Consider the following 18,821-nt stretch of genomic DNA (forward strand, 5'->3'; position numbering starts at 1 on the left):
GAAGAAGAATGAAAAGAAGAAGAATGAAAAGAAGAAGAAGAAGAATGAAAAGAAGAGAAGAAGAATGAAAAGAAGAATGAAAAGAAGAAGAAGAAGAATGAAAAGAAGAATGAAAAGAAGAAGAAGAAGAATGAAAAGAAGAAGAATGAAAAGAAGAAGAAGAATGAAAAGAAGAATGAAAAGAAGAAGAAGAAGAATGAAAAGATGAAAAGAAGCAGAAGAAGAATGAAAAGAAGAAGAAGAAGAATGAAAAGAAGAAGAAGAAGAATGAAAAGAAGAAGAATGAAAAGAAGAAGAAGAAGAATGAAAAGAAGAAGAATGAAAAGAAGAAGAAAAAGAATGAAAAGAAGAATGAAAAGAAGAAGAAGAAGAATGAAAAGAAGAAGAAGAAGAATGAAAAGAAGAATGAAAAGAAGAAGAAGAAGAAGAAGAAGAATGAAAAGAAGAAGAAGAATGAAAAGAAGAAGAATTCCAGTACAGCAAAAAGTGTATCTGCAGAGAGCTCCGCTATTTCTGACAGTTCTCTGACAGTTCCTTCACATTTACAGCGGTTGAAACATTGTATCTATTTATTTCCGAATAAAAACATCTGTATCCTAAATGGAAACAAATAGATACAATGTTTCAACCGCTGTAAATGAACTGTCAGAACTGTCAGAGAACTGTCAGAAATAGCGGAGCTCTCTGCAGTGACACTTTTGCCGGCTGATCGGGAAAAATTCGATTCGTGCATCCGAAGTTTGCTAAAATTCGGATTCGATGCGAATCGAATTTTTCCTAATATTCTAAACGAATTCCACTTCGCCAAGTTCGATTCGCTCATCTCTAGTCATATTGAAAAAAAGATGTGACAGTGCGGGGCTCTGTCCGCCTGACCACATCCCCACAGTGTTCTGTGAATGGGAAAACTGCAAGTCCCAGCAGCCTTTGTGGCTGTCAGCTTGTAGTTTTCATTTAACTAGTTCTTTGAGCCTTCCTCTCAGTAGCATCTGCTTGCTCATACGGGATGTACCAGCAAGTACATGTACTGACAGGTCAGGGGGAGACCTGCATGGCACCAGCAATCTCCATGAGGGTCCACAAACAAAAAATAATAAATGCACATTTTTTACCTGCACAAAAATGTGCATTTATTATTTTTGTTAAAAGGTGAACTTATCCTTTAAAGAGGGTTTACTCTTATGTAATATGTTATCTTGTGTTTTTTCATTGTAACAAATTCATTTTCACGTTGTGATTTTAAAAATAAAATTTCTACTGACCAATGTCAGTAAAAAAAATCAATTGTTTATGTAATTATCTGCTCACAAGTGCAACGATATTTCCAAATAATTTATTTGTGAATAATACCCATTATCTATAATCTGGTGTTTTATATTTTTTCAGCAATCATCAAAAAAACTATCAACAGATCATAAACAACAAAACAGCAAACGTTCATAAAATCATGAATGTAATAATCTCAGACTACTAGCACGTCTTTGCAGCACTGACTTGGGAGCGATATACATCCCAAGTTATATGGGACTATTACATTCTCAATTATATGGACTTTTGCTGTTTTATTGTTTTTGATTGGTTGATAGTTTTTTTGATGATTGCGGAAAACACATAGAATACCAGAATATACTGTAGACTTTGGTTATTACTCAGAGATAAATTATTGGAGCTAGCGCAACATTTTTCCTTTTATATATAAAAAAATCAAAACCTAAACCTAAATTCTACTTCATAGTTCTAGGAAACAAAACCTAAAAACAATTAAAGAGGTGAATTCTTGTTATAGACTATGCCCGTTTACAGGTAATTTCTATCCAGACTAGAGTTTTTCTCTAAGCTGATCACATTCACATATTGCATACATCTAAAATACAAAGACTACACATTTCTTTTAAAACTAACATTGTAGCAATTATTTTATCGCATGGCTCAGTGAACTGGTGAAACTGCATCAGCATTTAGAACATTAATGAGCTTTTTCAGTTTTTGTAGGATTTAATATATAATAGGAATGGGTTACATTTGTAGCTCCACTATCTATATGTGTGAATATTATGTATGCTATAACTGCTCTGTAAAATTATACCAGGACACGTTCAATGGTTCACATCCCTGCCTTCTTTCAGTATTAGGGCATCACATCTGATCCAGGATTTTATATTTATGTTAAATGTTTTCGCTTGTACATAGTTCAATTTGAAAGTGTCTATCATATTTTTTTTTTCATCTAATCTTAAAATCTACACATATTAAGCCCTATATAAAAGAATTACAAGCGCAACCTTGGTACACCGAGCTAAGTGCATACATTTACTCAGAACTGCACTAAAAGCATGAAAAATATGCATTTTTTAATACAATAAAATGTATGATTTGTACATTTTCATAAAGTATTATCCCTCTTGGTCAGCCTACATACCTGATGGCACCAGATAATCCATTATTAAGGTAATACAAGGCAAAGCAAAAAAGAAAAAAAAAACTTAAAACATTCCATTGTAAAACAAAAATGCCAATACATTTATCATTTTAATTTGCAGGCACAGGTATTAAATATAATTTAAAATATATTGGCGATAGAGTTAATCTTCAGTGGGTTTATTCAGAAAATCATTGCAAGGAGCAAAGGTTGCATTGCAAGCACGTTGGCTATTCAAAATTAATATTGAACTAATTTGGCCCCAGTAAAATATAGAAAATGGAATAGGCTACTGCTAGAGAAAAGGTAATTAATTAACCTATTATCAGCTTTGATCAAAGCTGGGTTGGGACCTTGAAGACCTTCATCAGTCTTATGCTTTCCTGTCTCATAGCCATTGAATTGATAATAAATAAAACTCTTCCTTTACATTAAAGCCATTAAGTAGCACATGTTTCTGGGTGCACTTTCAGACAGAACTCCTAGTACTGCATCACCAGTACATGCTGGGAAATACATTTTTTGTTTGCTCTGCTGGTATATATAAAAATCAGTGCTTCTTGTTTTTACTCATTGCCATACTGAGTATTGGTTATGTACTACAATGTTTTAGTACAGATGTCAGTAACTTTTAAAACTTAAACCATTTGATACACAATTACTATCTAGCGTTCACTAATTTTTATAATCACTTGTCCTGACTTTTGTAGAGTGACTTGACCATTGTTGAACATACAGCAGGTTTTATGGGTCAGTATTATAGTCAAGAGAGGGACTATAGGGACAAAGTTAGAATATAAAAGGATAGTTTCTGTGTGTCTTTATTTATGTATTATTTATTTCAGGTACTTATATAGCGCTGTCAATTTACACAGTGCTTTACATACAAATATTGTACATTCACCTCAGTCCTTAACCCTAAATCTAAGGTCCCTCACTCACATTCATACATACACATACTAGGGCCAATTTAGACAGGATCCAATTAAGCTACCTGCATGTCTTTGGCGTGGAAGGAAACTGGAGTACCCGAAGGAAACCCACGCAGGCACAGGGAGAACATGCAAACTCCAGGCAGGTGGTACTGTGGTTGGAATTCAAACCAGTGACTCTAGTACTGTCAGACAGAAATGCTAACCATTAAGCCACTGTGCTTGTCCTTCATAATGTGTTCTGAAAGATCTGTGTTATGAGACAATGGGATTGATTTAGTAAAACCGGTTAGTGCAAAATCTGTTGCAGCTGTGCATGGCAACCAATCAGCTTCTAGCTTCAGCTTGTTCAATTAAGCTTTGACAATAAAACCTGGAAGCTGATTAGTTTCTGTGCAGAGCTGCACGAGATTTTTGACTCTCCAGTTTTAGTAAATCAACCACAGTTTTTATATACACTGTTTAGATGGGAAATAGAGGCACAAAGTAACATATGTTTTTTTTTATGTAGAGCTGCACCAGATTTTGTACTCTCCAGTTCAAGTAATTCAACTCCATTGTGTAATTATAAATGTAAATCTCAATGTACAGAACCTGGTTTAGAAGGATTACTACAAATGAGATATAGGGGGAGATATGGAGATTTCTGATAACCCAATAATCCCTAAGTGAATCCAATGACTGCTTTTCTTTTCAGATTTAAAAAAAAAAATGTAGTTCAATGCAAGGGTAAACCTAGCAGCTAGCCAACAAAAACAGAAAAAAAAGGTTTTAGTTACACAAAACCACATACAAATATTTGGAAACTGTACTGTCTCATCAAGACCGCTCTGTATTGTGTGGTTCTAACTCTAGCCTATGAGAGCTTTCATGTTGGAGCAGCTATAGTAATTGATAAATTAGAGCAGGAATCCCACATGGAAAAAAATATATTTAAAATATATTTTAAAAATATTCTTCCCAAATATATTAACATATATTTGAAATACTACGATTTTGGCCATATTCAATATATTTCAATGAATAAATAAATAAATATACAGGTGAAACTCTAAAAATTAGAATATCGTGCAAAAGTTCATTTATTTCAGGAATGCAACTTAAAAGGTGAAACTAATATACAAGATAGACTCATTAAATGCAAAGCAAGATAGTTCAAGCCGTGATTTGTCCTAATTGTGATGATTATGGCTTACAGCTCATGAAAACCCCAAATCCACAATCTCAGAAAATTAGAATATTGTGAAAAGGTGCAATATTCTAGGCTCAAAGTGTCCCACTCTATTCAGCTAATTAAGCCATAACACCTGCAAAGGGTTCCTGAGCCTTTAAATGGTCTTTCAGTCTGGTTCAGTAGGAATCAGAATCATGTGAAAGACTGCTGACCTGACAGTTGTGCAGAAAACCATCACTGATAAGGAGGGAAAGTCTCAAAAGGTACTTGCAAAAGAAGTTGATGTTCCCAAAGTGCTGTATCAAAGCACATTGATAGAAAGTTATGTGGAAGGGAAAAGTGTGGAAGAAAAAGGTGCACAAGCAGCAGGGATGACCGCAGCCTGGAGAGGATTGTCAGGAAAAGGCCATTCAAAAGTGTTGGGGACTTTCACAAGGAGTGGACTGAGGCTGGAGTCAGTGCATCAAGAGCCACCACACAGACGGATCCTGGACATGGGCTTCAAATGTCGTATTCCTCTTGTCAAGCTGCTCCTGAACAACAAACAACGTCAGAAGCGTCTTACCTGGGCTAAAGAAAAACAGACCTGGTCTGTTGCTCAGTGGTCCAAAGTCCTCTTTTCTGATGAGAGCAACTTTTGCATCTCATTTGGAAACCAAGGACCCAGAGTACGGAGGAAGAATGAAGAGGCACACACTGCAAGATGCTTGAAGTCCAGTGTGAAGTTTCCACAGTCTGTGTTGATTTGGGGAGCCATGTCATCTGCTGGTGTTGGTCCACTGTGCTTCATTAAGTCTAGGGTCAACGCAGCCATCTACCAGGAGATTTTGAAACACTTCATGCTTCCAGCAGGACTTGGCACCTGCCAACCTGACAAAAGCACCAAAACCTGATTCAATGACCGTGGGATTACTGTGCTTGATTGGCCAGCAAACTCGCCTGACCTGAACCCCATAGAGAATCTATTGGGCATTGCCAAGAGAAAGATGAGAGACATGAGACCGAACAATGCACAAGAGCTGAAGGCCGCTATTGAAGCATCCTGGTCTTCCATAACATCTCAGCAGTGCCACAGGCTGATAGCTTCCATGCCACGTCGCATTGAGGCAGTAATTGCTGCAAAAGGGGCCCAAACCAAGTACTGAGTACATATGCATGCTTATACTTTTCAGACGTTTGATATTGTTTTATGTATAATCCTTGTTTTATTGATTACATGTAATATTCTAATTTTCAGAGATTGTGGATTTGGGGTTTTCATGAGCTGTAAGCCATAATCATCACAATTATGACAAATCACGGCTTGAACTATCTTGCTTTGCATGTAATGAGTCTATCTCATATATTAGTTTCACCTTTTAAGTTGCATTACTGAAATAAATGAACTTTTGCACGATATTCAAATTTTTCGAGTTTCACCTGTATATATATTTATTTATTTAGTCATTGAAATATATTGAATATGGCCAAAAATATATGTATATGTATACTGTATGTTGAAATACTGTTTTATTACACATTATATGAAAAATATTTTTAAAACTACATTTTCAAAAAAAGTGTATGTCTTTAAAAATATAAATCTACATTTTTGGAATGCATTTACAAATACATGTAAAATTATATGTTAAAATTACTTTTTTATATGTTTAAAAACACATTTCAACATGCAGTGTATATATATATATATATACAGTATATTGAAATAAATTGAATATGGCCAGAATTGTAGTATTTCAAATATATGTCAATATATTTGGGAAGAATATTTTTAAAATATATTTCAAATAGATTTTTCTTCCATATGGGATACCTGGAGGCAGCTAATTCCTCCCTAAAGGAGCAGCAACACTCAAAAAGCCCAGCACAGCACAATGACAGCTGAACACATGCAATGGGGTTCATTTACTAAAACAGGAGAGTGCAAAATCTGGTGCAGCTCTGCACAGAAACCAATTAGCTTGTAGGTTTTCGTCAAAGCCTAACTAAACAAGGTGAAGTTAAAAGCTGATTGGCTACATGCACAGCTGCACCAAATTTTGCACTCTCCAATTTTAGTAATTCAACCCCAATGTGGCTCCATGCCAATCCTGGCAAGCTAAACAAAAATGTCAACCACCCCAATTTATACCTAGCTTTAAGAGTAAGGTACACACGGAAGAGATTTGTAAAGAGCAAACAAAACAAAATGTATTTCCCAGCATGTATTAAGGGAAAATATGTCTGGAGGCAGCCATTCCTCCTTAAAGGCACAGGAATGCAAGTTTTGTTTAAAGGGTAAATTCACTTTTTTGTAAAGAATAATAAATGAACATTTTTTTGCAGGTAAAAAACTGTACATTTATTATTTTTGTCTGCAGGGGCCATTGCACCAGTGATCAGCAGATCGCTGGTGCCATGCAGGTCTCCTGCAGATGTGTCAGTATATCTGCTTACTCGTACAAGATGTTTGAGCAAGCAGATATACTGACAGGAAAATTCAATCAACTGCCACAGCTCTCACGGTGCCGTGGTAATTCATTGAGGACTACAAGCCAACAGCCGCTAAGGCTGTCCGGACTTGTAGTCTCTCATTCACAGAGGACTGTGAATGAGTGATGCAGCTGGATGGGTGGAGCCCCGCATGGCCGTATTTAAAAAAAAAATTGACAGCTAGCGGGGAGGGGGAGAAGAACCCCCACTAGCTGTCAAAGTGGGGATCGAGGGACGATCTGATCATAACATGTTACATTTTACACTGTGAATATGGGTGTAACATGTAACATATTAGGAAAGGTGAACGTATCTTTTAACCACTTTCTTCCTAGCAGAAGTACTGCTGCAGGGCAGAGCAATACAAAGCAGCATGTTTACACTGTAAAACACACACAACACATTATGTAAAACACAACACAGCACACAAGAAGGAAAAGCAAAACCAGAGCTCAGGTCCATAAACGTCCCAGGGACATGTTAACAGTCATTCACTGAGGTGCAGCCCTCTAAAGACCTGGGAACCTTGATAGTATTGGAAAAGAGCTCAAAGCTCTGAGGAAGGGAGTTCGCCTCCCGAAACATGTTATCACACCCTGTCGCAAGACCATCACTTGCTGGGACTGTCACATTGGTTCCTTGCTTTTATTTATGACTCTTGGTTTGTGAGTAAACACTTTTGGCCTTCTCAATAAATTATTTGTTATCAAATATTATTTGTTATTATTATTATTATTTGTTATTTGTTATGCACGAGGCGAGTGTGCCCTTTTTTGCTCTTTTCTAACAACACAGCACACTGTTAACACTTTGATTGCCCCAGATGTTAACCCCTTCCTGCCCAGTGTCATTAGTACAGTGACAGTGCTTTTTGTTAGCACTGATCACTGTATTAGTGTCAGAATGCTCGCTTCAGTCCCACAATAAGTCACTGATCACTGCCATTACTAGTAAAATAAATAAATACAAATTCCTGTATATTTCCCACATTTGTAGACGCTATAACTTTCACGTAAACCAATTAATATATATGTATTGGGATTTTTGTTAGCAAAGACATGTAGCAGAATACATTTTGGCCTAAATTTATGAAAAAAAGTTGTTTTTTTAAATTTTTTATTGGATATGTTTTATAAAAACAAAAAATAAACATTATATAAGTAAATAAATATAATGGCGCCTATGGAGAGAGAAAAATGTGGGTCACTAACTGATATACCAGCTGCAAAATCCACCATAAATTAATAAAGTGTAAAAAACAACACAAAAATAATTTGCGCTAGTAAATAAATATTACAATTATACCTGTGAACAAAGAAAATATAAAAATATTATCCATGTGAGTAATAATTTTAAGTACATAATTTTAAAAAAAATATTTTTTTTATATACATATATATATACACTAGAGCAATCTACTGCGCATGTGCCGAGTGGCTGGGTTCGTTTTCATTGTGATTCCTATATGCTGTTAATGCTGGTGTCGGCTGGGACACCCTTTGAGATAAGTGCAATGAGTGCATAATAAATTAAGCTGTTTTTTAATAATACTGCACCATGAAGTTTTTGTTATTTCTTCCGAGTGTCTGGTATTACCCCTTTTGGATACGATTAAAGTGATCTCTTGGAGAAGTGGATTTCCTCAGTGGTATTTAATTATAGAGCATTGCTTCATTGAAATTGGTCTGCTTGGAGCTGGGTTCTGCAGAATATTACTCCCTGAAGACACATCCATGAGTGGTTCATTACTCTGCTAATACCATCGCCCCCAGAGCAATATATGCTTCAGTTTTTTATAGCTCTGGTGAGTTTACTTAGTGTTTTTGGTGGTGGATTGTCACATTTTTTGTGCACTTTTCTTCAGATTTGTACTACACATCTTAATTTGGACTGTTTTTGGACACTTTTATTTTTTTTTTATATGAAAATTTTTTTTTTTTAAATGATGTATTTATAATTATTACTCACATGGATAATATTTTTATATTTTCTTTGTTCACAGGTATAATTGTAATATTTATTTACTAACGCAAATTATTTTTGTGTTGAAAAAAGAAAACATTGGTTTTTTTTTCAAAATTTTCGATCTTTTTATGTTTATAGTGCAAAAATTAAAAACTGCACAGGTGATCAAATACCACCAAAAGAAAGCTCTATTTGTGGGAAAAAAGGACATAAATTTCATTTGGGTGCAGCTTTGCATGACCGCGCAAGTGTCAGTTAAAGTAATGCAGCGCCGTATCACAAAAAATGGCCTGGTGAGGAAGAAGGGTAAATCCTCTGGAGGGTAAGTGGTTAACTAAAAGTGGTTAACTGTTTTTTTAACACAAATTGTTAGTTGGTTTAAGGTTTTTTTCATAGGTAAGTGTTCTCGGAGTACTTGTGAAGTAAACAAATTCAGCAATTGAAGTCAAAGTGCAAACGGGAGTCACACCTACAGGCTAATAAACTAAAGCAACCAATCAAGATTCAAGCACACGCCCCAGGACATAGCTCTGCAGGTAGGCAGGATGCTGGAGTCTATAAAGAAAACATTGCATCAGGTGTGTGAACATTGCAAGGACATCTGCATTGGTGGAGGATCCAGCAGAAGGAGCCAAAAAGCAGCGAGACCCAAGAAATGAATCATAGGAATTGTGAACAGAAGATGCTGAGTGAAAAATAGGTAGTTGTCATTGTAAATGGTCTTTTATCTTTGTATATAGATTTTTAAAGCCATTATATAAACCAGTTCTGCTCCCATAACTGTTTATCTCATATTAACCAGAATATTTGTTATACAGTAAGGGCCTAGTAATTCAGCAGCAATGTTGTAATTACCAGTGATGGTGTTTTTTTTAGGGCAATCATGCTTCTCTTTTTATGGTATTGGTTTCCCAAGAATTTATGAAATATATATTTAAAGCAGCTTGAAGCCCCCCAAAAATTATGTATAATACAGCTTACAAATCCGTAATGTGCTGGCTGCAGTCTTTTCAATTTTTCCTTCATTTTCACTTGGTAATTCAGCCAGTAACACTTTTTCTGTTTTAGGATGTTTCCACTCCACTGGAGGAGCAACGAAGACACCTTTGGTCAAAAGCACTGTCAGTCTGGAGAGTGAATATTGTTGGAAGCAACTATTAGACTAGTGACTTGACTTGACAAATTAAAGTTGAACTCCTGCTGACACTTTTTAGGAAGTTACAGCAACATTTTTTTTTTGCTTTTGTTTTAGAGTGAATGAATAAAAGCTGACCATTGAATGTGCTCCTGTGACATTTTTGTCAATACTCTAACTGGTGCTTTCTCAGGTCAGCTTAGTCTGTTAAAAGAAGTTAAAAAATAAGAGACTTACGACTGGATCACCTGGTGAAAATAAAGGAACAAGCTACTACAATTATGAATTGGTAGGCTGTAATATCTTTAATTTTTTCTGGGGGGGGGTTAGTATCTCCTAATAATCTAAAATACATTTTTAAATAATTTTACAAAATACAAATAAAAAATATTAAGTTTAGATGGACTATCATTATTTACTAATATATATATATATATATATATATATATATATATATGGCAAAAATATGGGATTCTTTGTAAAAGAGTTTCATAACTGTTATCCTGATGAATGCTTGAAGGTAAAAAGCGTTCAGCTTTTACAGCCACTTTAAGCTTTGGCCATAAAAACTGGAAGCTGATTGGTTTATATGTAGAGCTGCACCAATTTGCGCACCATGCAGTTTTAGTAAATAACCCTTTGTGGGTCCTGTTTTCTATGACACAAAACATGTTTTTAAATTGAAGGTGTTTATGTTTTTTATTTATGTTAATACTAGATAAAATGAATAAATGTTTGCAGGCTTTGTTCACACAGGAGCTGCTAAGAGACCTAAACCCAAATATCCTGACTGTCTTAGACTTTAGGCACCCCTCCCATAGCACCATCTATAGACATGAATACCAGCTCTAGGGTTAATTGTGGCTAGCATAGTCAAATTTCAAGAAAGCTTTTAGTATCTGCGAAGTTGAGATCTTTTTAGCAAGAACCATGAAAAATCACAATATTTTTACCAGCAAATATTTAAACTTTGAATGTGTTTATTTTGCTAAGCTTCTACAAGAAGCTGCATCTGTCACAAAAAAGATCAAATATTATGTTTTTATTTTATCCAGAACATTGCATTCCTGTGACTTGTGGAAGGAAAAAAAGATATCAAATACTGTGGTGATGAAAGTGTTTTTATATTTCAGCAATCATACCTTTTAAGATCCTGCATGGTTGGGTATGGCCTTTAGATATACTGTATATGAAGTAATTTTACTGTTCACCTAATACAGTATCTGAAGCTGATCCAGGTTTACTGCCCCAGGCCTAAGCTGCTGACGAAAAAAAAAATATTTTGGTGTCCATTCGTTATTTTCCTGTTTCTGAGTCATCACTGTTCAACCTAAGGAGCTAGGAAATACTAACGTCATTAGTTAGCCAGAGGCATTCAAACAGGAGATTTCATAGTAACTGCTTGTTCATTAGATTCTTTCATGCTCATCACCAACTGCCATAAGGGTTTAGCTTCCCTTTGAATTACCCCTCCAATTAGCAGCAAAGACAAATGATCAGCAAAGTGATCAAAACTTATACTATATACATTATGGTTTCATTTACAAGGAGCAACTAACTAAAAAATGTAAATATATAGAAGGTGAGGGTCATGTAATATTTTTATGACAGTCATGCAAATATCCCTCGTTGTTTGTATTATCCAGTTGTTTATTTGTACGTGGGCCTGTGCTGCCACTACAATCATGGATAATGTGCTCTAATCGCATGGATAAGCGAAGTTACATACCTGTGACATCAAGGGCATTGGTAATCCTGTTTCAATGATCAGGATTAGAAAGGGAGGATATCTTGGCCACATGAACACAGCAAATAGGATCTGTGCACCACAGGATAATTGTTTGCTATTTTAATGCAGTTGAAGGGGTTGTAAAGACTGAAGGTTTTTTACCTTCATGCATTCTATGCATGAAGGTAAAAAAGATTTTGTGTGCAGCAGCTCCCCCAGCCCCCTCGATACTTACCTGAGCCTCATCGCGATCCAGCAATGTGAATGACATCCTCGGCTGTTCCGGGTCTCTGCCTCCTCATTGGCTGAGACAAAAACCAGGAGCCATTGGCCATTAGTGTGTAGCATGTCCAGTCCTCCCTTACCTCTCCCTCTACCCAGCAATTCCCAGCTCTGACTAATCAAAGTCGGAATAAAAGCTATCTGACTCAGTGTTTATCAACAACACTGTTCAGACTAGAAATAGAAAGATACAAAGTAACATTATTACTTTCGTTTCTATCCTGTTTCATTAATCTGCAGATCAAAGAAATAAACTGTAATCTGCAGATGATGACAGTTAGAGCAACTCGACAAGTTAAAGTGTTACTAAACCCACAACAGTAAAATCAGCCTGTGTATGCAGTAATGCATGCTTGTTATACTCACTGTGGAACCTAAGGGGTTAATCCTCTGCATTGTGTAAAAAGGCTGTTTGATCCTTTCTTCTCTGTTCCACCGCTTTTTCAAGCAACCATCACTTATCTCCACACTGACCCGTAGGAGTGCACATGCTTGGTTTGGTGTATATTGCTAGAGAGGTTTTTTTTTCTTGGGAGAGTGCAGGTGATCAGCACAGGGCCAATCAGCACTGTCCAGACAGAGGTCAGGGGTTCTGTATCCTCCTAGAGCAGAAAGAAAACTCCTCCTACACGCTTTAGCTAGTGCTGGGCTGGACACAGATAGAAGCCACAAGACTGCTCAAACTGCTGATGAGAAAAGGTATTTAGCAGTTTATATTTACTAAAATAATTACATTTCCATGCTCTGTGTACTGCGGGAGACCTGATATAGTGGATGCAGGTTTCTGGGTTTAGTAACACTTAAAAAAAAAAAAAAGTTTCTTTTTTTTTTTTAATAAAATGTTCTTCTGTTTAACCATTTATTACCTGTTTATGGTAATCAACCCTAGTTAACACCTTATTCTCCATTCAGCTATTCAACTATACTATTGTCAATATACACATTTAATATATATTTATACATTTCACATTAAAAGGTAAAGTGAAGACCAAATATGTCTTCCCTGCAAATTAATTTTTAAAAGTAAACAGTATTACAGTATATTATATAAACAGTACATTTGTTTATGTATTCCATCAGACTTAGCAAAGAGATAAATGGGAGGAAATGGTAACAGAATAACTTAGGTTCAAAATAACTATTTTTCCTGAAAGAATTATTGGAAGCAACAAAGAGTAAAAAGGCAAGTACTGTTAACAACGTAGTTTTTTGCTAAATTCATTTTTGCATTGTAATTCAGTAGCCAGCAGGGCTTTATTCAGCTTAACTACACTTAAACAGCTGTAATTCTCTAAAAAAGAGTGTATTTTCTCTACAACATGGTGTTTGAACTTGCTCCAGCATGACAGAGAATATTTCCCTGTGTTATGAGGGTTTTATAGCTTAGCCGATCAATGGGCCTTTAGAACTTGCTGATGCATGCTGAAAGATCTGTTAGATATCTGAGATTCTTCCTGTTCTGCCTCTTCCCTCTTGGGCTTATGCCTTGCAAGGATGTCATCCTAGAAATCTGTCTCTCTCACCAGGCCTTGGGACTAGAGATGGAAAGAAGCACAGATCTCCCCTCTTGGGAGGAACTCCTGAAGGTGTAAGCTAATAGAAAATAGAGAGTCACGCCTAGTGGAAACAAGCTAGGGTTATGGAAAAGTGGTTGAGTAGGAAGTATACACAGGAGATGTGGATGGGTGGGAAGTTTGCACAGAAACCTGTTTGCCTGCCTTGGAAGATAAAAATTGGAATACCACTATAGACTCAATTACCCAGAAGCCAAAGCACTATAAGAGTCTATCCAGTACAGTCTGTGAATAGGTTTAGGCTGCAGCATGAAAGAGGGGCTTTGTAGTTCCTACTCCCGCTCCAGCCCTGCTAGAACACTATCCCACCTGCTGAGGCCTACCCCTCTGCTATCGTGTGCCCTGCTTGTTGCTGAAGGCCTACTCATGAAATTTCCAGCCATAGACTTTTGTATCCGAATGAAGGAACGTCCACATAAGAAATGGCTTCACTGTGCTTTACTGGTGTTGTTCAGGAAATGACATTACAGTCACATCAGAAGGACAAACATTTTGGAGTCACTTGACATACATATTCAATCACGGTCCACTGTAGTCACAGGTGAAAGCAAGTACAGCACCATAACAGCCATCTCTCTACAATCTCTCCTCTGCCCAGGGCCATCAGTATTCACAAGACTGTGCTCTCTGTAGACACCTCCAGCTAGGTACATCTCTCCTGAGGACCCTCCAGGGAAGCAGCCTTACACAGGAATCTCTAGCATGGCCTAAAAGGCCTTTTTCAATCCCCCCTACCAGCCACCTCCTTAAGGAACAGAATGATTACAGCCAGCTCCTCCTGCATACAGGTCTAGTCCACCCAGCCCCCTGCCCTGTCCAGGGCCCACATTTGTTGGCTACATGCTCACAGGTGTGGGGTGTTCAGCTTACATTCCCCAAGACTCTCTGTGTCCCCCATAGCTGATATGTGGGTTTTGACTCACCCCTGACATCACTTGAGTGAGAGCTCTACCTAAAAGAGGACTAACACCTAGTGTCACTACCTGTTGAAACAAATACTATTCTGGTACAGAGCCACCTAATTTTGAAGAGACTAACTGCACCTGCCTACATGTGTATGTTGGGGGCATTCTGATTCAGACCTCATCCTCTTTTTCATATTGCTATGTGCAACAAATTTGTCTAATCTATTTTAAAATTTACTAAAGTGACTGGCACATTTTCTGTACATTCTGAGCAAAGTACCACACCTAAAAATTGAATGTTACTTGGACTTCATTGCAAGTAGGCTAGGACAATTTCAATATAGTGTTTATGCAGTTGACGTTCAATACATGTACAACTAATGAAGATTAGTCAGAAATGCATTCTTGATCCAAGATCAGAGTTGGACCTCATAGTGTTATTGACTAAGAAGGTGTTGCTAATTCTGCAATGCCTCTTGTTAAACCAGTATATTCATAGCTGTTAGTTTAAGATTTTCTAGATCCTAGTTGGTTAGTGTACATTTAAAATGCAGTAAATTGCACAATCAGTAAATAATATTTGTGTCAACCATGGGGTTGACCTATTATAAGTTTCATTTCTGCATTCACTTGGAAGGGCAAACTGCTAATAAAACTGATCAAAATCACTCATTAATTTTTAGTAATTTAAGAGTATTGTTTAGAGCTTCTTAGGTCTTTCCTAGTTATAATAATTATATAATTTCAATGCTAAGAGAAAAGAAATTTTTCTTTTGTTTGACAAATGCATTGTAGTGAATGAAAAAAAATCACAAAGCACGAGTGTCCTAACTGTCTTCATTTGAATATTCATTGTGTTATTAATATTTCATCCTATACTCCAGTATAATAACTTTTCCAGCAGATATCCTCAAAGTTCTGACATCTTTATAACATCCATACAATTGGTTAGAAGTGAAAGGCTAAGTACACTTTCAGAAATTAAATGATAGGCAGGATTTTTTACATACAATTACATACAGTATCTAAGCTGGCCTTTATGGACCAGTATGCCAAACATAGGTTACTATATACATAATTTAGTTTTTTCTTTAAACAAACATTAATCAATATGGGGGGGGGGTTAAGGTGTTAGAAACAAAATGGTCAAATATGGTAATTTGTGGACATTATCAAATGCTGGGTGTAGTCCCAACAGTCGTGGTTTATGGTGTCCCAAGCAGAAGTCCAAGAAAGACTACTTTGCAAGGGAAGAGGCACTTTGCAAAGGAATTTTCTCCAGACCTCAGTAAATGTGGGAAAGTGTTACTTTGCAATCAGTGGTGGAACCAACAGTAGGGGACCCAGATAGAGATGGTACCCTTGCATACAATAATTGTTTTGGAAGAGAGTACTGTGGTACCTCTGTTTCAAATTGTAGGAGTGTGCTGGAAGAGTAGAGGAATCCAAAAGGGACCATCAGGAGTGATGAGGATGGACTACTCCAAAGGGAGACAAGTGATAAGGACAGCATAGTGAATTTTGGTCTGGTCAATTCCGAATTCAATAAAGATCCCTGATGTTAATGAGGATATTTCTGAGGGAAGGTAATATTAAGCAATTATTTTTTCTTTAATCTAAAAAGCAAAAAAGGAGTTATGAGATCAGAAAGAGAAAGGGATGAGGGAGTTAATAAGCTGGGAAAGAGGTTCAAGGCAACAGGGACACTTATGCAATGTTCCTTTCAGCAACATTCACCTTTTTAGGAAAGTAGTTAAGTAATTCTGGAGGACAAATAGATGAAGATGTTTTTTCTAACAAGGGAGGCAGTGCAAGAATAACTGCAGGAATCAAGTGCACAGAAGGCTTGGAAAAAGATTATAGCTCAATGGCTTTATGGTTTTTTTAGCATGATTGTAGCCTGAGCAGTGCGTAGACCTAATAAGGTATCTGTACTTGATCAGTGACACAGAGTGGTTTTATGAGAGAAAGGGCTAGATTATGAGAGGACTATTAGACTTAAGATTGTGACAAGCAAGGGAAAGCTCTGCTTTGAAGAAAAAGATCTTGACTTTTGTTAAGGCTGGTGCAGAATGAAGAACTTAAAATGAAAGACAGTTTAGTGGCTCAAAAGCAAGGCAGCCAATCTCAACTTACAAGACAAGTGGACTGCTGGGCATTCTGTATAATGAGAATGCTGTAACAAAGGTTTTGCATGCAAATTTAGGCATACCTGTGCCACCTAGGGTTGATAGATGAGGAGAAGAATCCCTTTAAAGCCCCTAGATGTAGATCTATGTCTACAATATCTTGTCTCCTATTTGAGACCTTTAGCTCCCTCCTGTAGTGGTGTGTAGGACAAGCTGTGGGAGTGGGTAAAGGTGTGCGAGATATTTTGCTAACAGACAGAATAACCATGGATGAATGCAGGGCCCTGCTAAGAACAGTGGTGTCCATGTTCAAAGCCTTTAGTATTCCTGTGGCAGACAAGAAAACCTTAAATCTGATCACCTGCCTGCTATACATAGGCATTGAAATAGAAATAAAGGGGAGCTTGTGCAGATTACCAGAAGGGAAAGCATCTGACCTTCTAACCAAGGTAAGTATGGTCGGTGGCGCTAATAAGGTGTCACTGAAGGAACTGTGGAGCTGGTTAGGCTGATATCTATGGGAAAGGTTTTTTGTCACTGGCACCAGGAAGTTTGAGTAGGTTTAATGGAATTGTGCTGTGGAACAGGAAAGCCAGCTCAAAACTGTTAAAGGATGAGGCCAGGGGTTTCTGGCTCAGAGTCGTCTTTATGTGGATATGATGTGCAGGGAAGTAGCCCAAAAAATGGGATAAGGTGGGTCTGAAAAGAAACTTAACATGGCCATAACTATTCCCAATTCTAATGGTTGGTTGAGGTTTGGAGAGTGAAGCTGAGGGATGTGAAAATTGAGTTCTGGACAGACAATATAAGTGTTGTACATGTGATAATCTGTCACTAGGTACAGAGGAGGTGGTAAAGATGTTAAGGCGTCTAGTCCTGAGATGCATGCGAGAAAATATTTCATTCATCGCTAAGCATGTCTTGGGAATCAATAATTCCATAGTGAAGGCATTGTCCAAAAGTAATTGGGATGCATTTTACAAGCTAGCCCCTTATGCAAAACGGCATAACTTATTTTGCTGGAACATAGTTGGAAGCCTGTAATCCCACCCTAGAGGACCTGATCATGCAGTTGTTGACACTAAGGACTTGGACAGCATACAGAAGAGAATGGCCAAAGTGGGCTTTACTGTAAAATTTTAAATTCTTTGAGTTGCCTACTTTCTTTCATCTGTAAACAATTTAAGAAAGCTTAATTTTCTTCCAAGATCAAATCAATATTATTTTGATTTGTTGTTATGGGTCCCTTAAACGATGTGGGACTCATAGGCTGGTGCCTACTTAGCCTATTTGGTAATCTGGCACTGGGTTGATATCAGTGATATCTTTCTTTTCAAGGCTAGCTTGTGAATATGATCTGATTAGGTGCTTCATGATTAGGAGGGTCCTGAAAGGTTGGGGCAACTCTCAGCCAAAATTGGGAAAGATAAGGGAGCTTATCAATGAGAAGAGACTGGCATGCAAATTCATTGGCTTGTTCGAAGAGGTCTGACCACCCATGTCACTAGGAATGCTAGTAAAAGTAAATCCAAAATTTTAAGTTGCCACCAGAACAAGAATAGAAGGGATATCCCTCCCATTTCAGAAATCTCTCCCCCCCCCCTTCCTGATCTTCCACATGACAGTCCAAAGGAAAGAAAAATTGTGAATACATTTAAAGGATAATCATGTACAATTCCATTTAATATAAATAGGGGTTGATTTACTAAACCTGGAGAGAGCAAAATCTGGTGCAGCTGTGCATGGTAGCCAATTAGCTTCTAACTTCAGCTTGTTCAATTAAGCTTTGACAAAAAAATCTGAAAGCTGATTTGCACCTTCCAGATTTAGTAAATCAACCCCATAAAATGGCATTTTCTATAGGATCTTTTCTTTTTTTCTTCTTTCCTCCTCTGGTGCCTACAAGGTTACATTCCTGGAGACCTAAGGCATACTGCAATCTCCCCTTCTGGTATATTACCTACCAGTTAACCAAGGTGCAATCTGCTTGTACCACATTGAGTACCTATCATTTAAATGTCGCTAGTATGCTCCTCTAGACTATGTCTATTTTTATCTGTATTTATGACAGATGCAATACTCTCATGGCTTACCCACATTACCCC

Source organism: Staurois parvus, unplaced genomic scaffold (genome assembly GCF_062004578.1).
Source record: "Staurois parvus isolate SC_StPar_1 unplaced genomic scaffold, SC_StPar_1.0 ptg000243l, whole genome shotgun sequence".
NCBI classification, from domain to species: domain Eukaryota; kingdom Metazoa; phylum Chordata; class Amphibia; order Anura; family Ranidae; genus Staurois; species Staurois parvus.